At 39.4% G+C, this 6,043-nt stretch overlaps 1 protein-coding gene across 1 annotated transcript in view; it reads left to right on the top strand.

Annotated features, from left to right (window-relative positions):
• The window catches only part of TMPRSS15 (transmembrane serine protease 15), a 109,068-nt gene that overhangs the window by 15,658 nt on the left and 87,367 nt on the right, over window positions 1-6,043 (top strand). The window lies entirely within an intron of this gene.

Genomic DNA, 6,043 nt, shown 5'->3' with positions numbered 1-6,043 from the left:
CCTAGTATCTCAAACATGTTTTCCCTCTAATTAGAGGTTTTTTATTGGAGTTGGTCAAATCATGCAAATAATAACTCAAGAATACAGCCTTGGAATAAAGGCAGAAAACTTGTTCTGCTGCCTTTTTTAAATCTATTAGTTATTGTTATTGGGTGCATCTACATGTGTAATTAATGTGGAGAGAGAAAAGCTCCAGAACTGTTTGAATTGGAGTACACCACTCCCAAGCATAGCATCTATATGTGTACCTAAGACAGCTGCAATTTGAGCCTGGGCACAGCAGGCCCAGGGTGGCAGCAGGCTTGGGGGGCCATCCCTGGGCTCCGGGTGGCAGCATCGGGTGGCAAAGTGGCTGGCTGTGGCACAAGAGTCCTGAAAGTGTGGAGCCATGTGGTTACGTGGCAGGCAGGAGTGTGGTTCCCTGCTGCCTGGGTTAACCAATCACAATTTATGCCCACAGTCACCTTCCACATGTGCATTTAATCTCAATTAATTACTCCACTGCAAGATAGTACTGTCCCTATCTCACAGTGGAGTTAATTAATTCACTACACCTTAATACCAGAGCATGTGTAGATGGTGATGATTTACTGCAGAGCTAATTAATATACAGGCAACCCCCGCTTAACAATCTTAATTGGTTCCTGAAAAAGGGAGCATTAAGAAAAACAAGTGTTAAGTGAAACTGAAAATATTTGACCCAAGATGGCGACCACGAGTGTTATAATGAAACTCACTGAGCGCTAAGTTAAATCAGTTATTAATTTAAAATGAGCATTATAGCGCTAAGCGAAACAGCGTTAAGTGGGGGTTGCCTGTATTCTACAGTGAAGTGAATGTATAGATGCACCCATTGAGTACTTCGATACTAATCGCATTATTTGAAAATGTTGACAAAATCAACTTCAGCACAATTTTTCACAAATCTTAGGAAATTTCACAAAGTTTTAGTCTGAAACTTTTTATGTTGGTTGGATTTAACCTCGTCTAGATCAAATGCTGGTGGTTCATATTCTTTAATTTTCATGCCTTTTTTTTTTTTTGTATATCACTAGGATTTTTCAGTTGAACTTATTTTTGCCATCTACCTGTTTCTGGCTATATACTTGATGTATAAGTATGGTACTATTGTAAAGGAAATTAGTTACCTTTATTACTTTCGTTATACATTAAGTACAAGCCCGGTCTTTTATTAATACTTAGATTATAGCATGCAAAACATCTTGTGTTCAAATTCTTCCAAAATCTATTTTAATTATCCATGTACCTGATTTTAACCTATCATCATGGAAGCAACTAGAAACACATTATCTTTGTTATTCTATCATAAGAAAAAGTTGAATTAACAGCTTTTAGTCCTCTGTGTATAACACTTATACAGAGAGAAAATGAATATACAAGAGGATGTTTTTAGAATTTCTGTGAAGTTTTATCTGTAAAGCCTCTGTTTGACTAGTGGGAATTGTGCTGCTAAAATCCTTCATGCATCAAACTAAAACTTTACTTTTCAAAATGAGGGTACATTAACTGTATTTTTCATATTAAGTTATTTTGATGTCTTGTTATAGGAGTGTGTGTTATTAATGTTGTATAGGGTATATATTTATTAAGCTCTGGATGGGATTTTCCAAACAGATGAAGCTGAAATGAAATAAGAATCTCTTTCTTCTTATTTCAGGCTAATATAAGAAACTTTTAAAAGCCTTAGCTTCTAAAAGAAGTAACAGTATTTTCATTGAATCATGAGAGGAGTATTTTGTATGTAAAGAGTCCATATTTCATTTAGATATAAACAATTATTAGATATATTAAAGAACCTAACACCACTTCCCAAAGCATTCATGTAGTAGGGGCATCGTTGTCCAGTGCAAAGTTACTTCTAAAAGTCAGAAGCAAATTTACTCCAGAAAAAGTAACTCCTTTATATGCATCATATGTTGACTCCCCTTTTCAGTTTTACTTTGCAGTAGCTATTTGCTCGATACAAACTTGCCCCCCATCCCCTTCATGCACACAAACATGCATGTGTGCACACACCATGGCTAGGTGCTGTAATAGTGCCTACTTTAGGCAACCAACTTAAGAAAATATGGAATAAAATCCACAGTAAGCTTACTGTGTCTCTGCACTCTAAGTTGCATCAAAATAAAAGACATTTTTGGCTTGCCACTGAGTGATAAATTCAGGTTGTGTTCACAACTTTTGCTTATACTTTGTAAAGACATGACAATTAACTTTTAAATGAGAGGATCTGGTACAAACTTTGACCATAAAGCTACTTTTAAAAATCGGAGCATTATTTCTCACTCGAAGGACGCATCCAGACAAGTGTGCAAGACCCAGCTGTAGTACCACAAACCACATGCGCGCCACACACACACATTTGCTGTGTGGCTATTTTGCAGCGCAGTGTCTTTTTTGACACCAGGAGATCCTAGTGTCAAAAAAAAAAAAAAAAAAAAAAACTGTGGCAGAAAAAAGTGGGGCATCACATAGCAGCAGGGTGCACCACCTGAAAGGAGCCTGGCCAGCCAGAACCATGCTCCAGCTTCTGGTCAGGCTCTGCGCACCTGGATTGCTACTTCTGGAGCCCTGGGAGGCCCCAACTACCCCAGGTAAGGCAGCTGGGGCCAGCCTACATGCTAGTCCCAGCCTCCCCTACACCACCCAAAGTAACTTTGTTGCATGCCAGAGTGTACATGCAGGGGAAGTCCCCAGGGACACATAGCAACAAAATTGTGTGCTGCTCCTATTTATCTTTGGTAAAATGCATATGCACACTCTCACCTACACGTGCAATTAGCATGCAGCAATAAATGTGTACATGTTTATATCAGGTGTATACACATGCACCCAGGACCACAGAAGCTAGAGCTAGGGTGGAGCAGCCCTGGGCTGACAACGGGCTCATTGGGGAGGAGGGAGGCAGAGATTAGGTGGGAAGGTTAGCTGCAGGCTCCAGGTTAGGGCATCAGGCAATGGAAGGGCTTGTTGTGGCACAAGGGTGCTACAGTGTACAAGCTAACTGGCAGGCAGCCCCCACACTGTAGCACCCTCATGCCCCAGCCAGTCCCGGTCAGCAACTACACTTTTGTTGAGGCGGTGTAAATCTTTGTTGAGGCAGCATAATCTTCCTAGACAGTACTGTCCTATGGAGTTAATTTACTGTGCCCTAATACGGGCACACTAAATGACAGATGATGACACTTTACTGCAGATCTAATTATTCAGCTCTGCAGTAAAGAGCACATGTAGGTGCATCCATAGTAACATTTTTCCAGATCAGAATGTATAGACTAGATACAGAGTCCATAATTTGTTATGTCTTTGCCTTAAAAGAAAAGCACATCAATAGCATATTGATAAAGAAAAGATTAAGAGTTACAATAAACTATAGGGTAGAACCTTTGATGTCCTTTTCCTCTTAGTTTCTGCCTGGTGAATCAAGTATCCAAACTATTCTTTTTAGTTCAGTTTCCTTAAGAACTGCAGTTCAGAGTCTTATGGAAATAAGTCTGTCTGGAGGACATGTGCAGCCCATTGCCTTCATGTTAGATTTTGAATCTTAAAATTTGTGTTCAAAAGTGAAGTTTTTCCAAGCTTCCATATTTAGACTTCTTAACAGAGTTTGCAGAGCCAGCATAGAGAATGGCAATAAGCCAGACGCACATTTGGGACACCTGCCAAGTTTTCCACCCCTTTGATTTTTTTTTTCACTCGTATCCCATCCCTAGAGTGACTTAATACAGCCGTATAATAGCTAAAATTGTCTGGCTTTTCAGAAGCACTGCAGAATTTTACAATGAGATTTACAGCCAACTTATAATTCTTGTTACAAGAGCTCTTGCACCCAAAGGCACTATTTCCTTTTAAACAAATAAGTTGTTTTTTTTTTCTTTTCCTCCTGACTTATTCCCTGTAGTACTACTGAGTGCAGCATGTGCTAATGGTTTAAAGATGCAGTACAGGATGGAGGAATTCCTAAGTCTCTTCCTGCCTTTGACATAGTTCTATGAATTCCATAAGCTTTTCAGCAGAGATTCAGACAACAGGTGACCTAACATACCCTTATTTTCTATTTTTATTGATTAAAATCGTCATGTAGTACATCTTTCTGGCTCTGCTTGCTATGGGAGACAGCAACTATAGGCTCTGCAGACAATTGTTAGAAATGGCAATGTAGGGGCTCAAAAGATGTGTGTAAAGTCTGGTCTGCATTCATTAATGGACACTTCCATCAATGCAACAGCCCTAACATCAGTGTGAAGAAAAGTAGTCCAGAAGCTCAGCCCTAAAGGCATGATTTCTTCCAAAGGCTGTAATAGCTACGTTCTTGTCTGCAGCCATATTTTGTCTGTACCTCCTTCTTGGTTTCACTACCTGGCTAAAAATAAACAAAAAATAAAATGAAATAACCATAATTTAGCGAACTATACCTTCCTTAGCAGAGGAAGAGCACTGCCAGGGAAATGAAATGGGATTGATCTTTCTCCTTTGAAGTCAGTTGGAGTTTTGCCATTGGTGTCTTGCCAAATGAGGCATCATAAACCCTACAACTTAAACCCAGATCCCAGGGTAAGTATCTGAAGCTGGCTGAAGACTTGTGCGCTGGAGAGGCAATGACAGCCATCTCCATGAAACCCCACACTGGACCTGGATGATTTCTTTTCTTCCTGGAACCGGAGCTTTCTTGAGACTCCAACCATGAAGTAGAAATGTCATGATGATAGCCCTGTCTGTTCTTTGCTCTGATCAGCATACCTTATCTCCCCACAGAGGGAAGTAGCTGAAGCAGCACAAAGTCTACAGAGAGGGAAGGGAAGTCGGAAGGGCCAACTCTACCTAGCTACTTTAGAAACTAAAACTAATCGTTAGAGAAATCTCCCGATTGCAGAAGTGGCAGTGGTGTTTGTTTTTGTTGATTTTTTGCTTTAATCCCTTTGGAGTGTAGTTCTTTTATAGTCAGACTAAGGTCTATGGCAAGAGTGGCTGGTTTTGGATCATATGACAAGACATTGATTTAAAGAAATGAGAATGGGAGAAGAACAAAATAAATTAATGAACAAAATATCCTGCATGTTATTTGGCTTATAACTTTATGCTACTGTCTGTCTTTCTCATCAATTTTGGCTGTAAAGTCTATGAGAGAGGGGACTATCTTGTTATATATCTGTGAAAAAGTACCATACTGGGGGGCACTGGATAAATAATAATGCCCTATAGGTGCCTCTTTTATGAAAACAGATATAGACTCCTTTCTCTTTCTCAGGCCAACCTTGGTGTACAGGGCAGAAATTAGTCAGTTTGGTGCTGTCTGCCATTTTCTCCTGTTTGCATTGGCTCCATGTCATTAAGATCAGCTCTTCTTCCCTCTCTACTAAGGATTCTTCCTAAGGGTTTTTGCAAAAACCCTTGTCTTGTTGCATTCTTTAATTTGCAGTTAATGGCTCCCCATAGAGCCTTTATGTCGATATGCAGAAGGCTGCCCTAAACAGATCTAGCATCCCTGTATGATTCTGGAGGGAATGAGTGCTGGTTAGTAATTTTGCAACTCTTCATTCTTTCCAAGAATCTTTTTCTGGGCATTTGTTTCCAAAGTGTAAGCAAGTCTTTCTGGAGCCCACTGGCTACAGATATAGAACTAAGCATACATGCCAGTAAAACAAATATGAATAGTATTCTGTTAATTAATTAATATATTGTCCTGTTAATAGAGGCAATAATGAACAAAAATTAAAATACATGACAATATCATTCCTATAGTAACACCAAGTAAAAATCCAAAAGTGTCAAATGTGCTTCTGTTCTGAGAACTGACTACGTAAAAATGTCAGCCTTTTATTCGGACCTATTTTCTTTGTACAGCAAGAACCAAATCCACTTTCTTTACTCTCTACAACGTATTTATTTTTGTTGTCAGTATATGCAGTCCAAAGCTTTGGGAGAGGGAGATTAAGTCTATTTTGACTCGGGCATCATCAGCAGAATGGTTAGTTAAGTAGGTGGTAAAGAACTGGTAAAATAAATGAGATTTTTAGCCATG

The sequence above is a fragment of the Alligator sinensis genome, unplaced genomic scaffold, assembly GCF_000455745.1.
Source record: "Alligator sinensis unplaced genomic scaffold, ASM45574v1 scaffold486_1, whole genome shotgun sequence".
NCBI classification, from domain to species: domain Eukaryota; kingdom Metazoa; phylum Chordata; order Crocodylia; family Alligatoridae; genus Alligator; species Alligator sinensis.
This window is presented reverse-complemented; position numbering and strand designations above follow the sequence as displayed.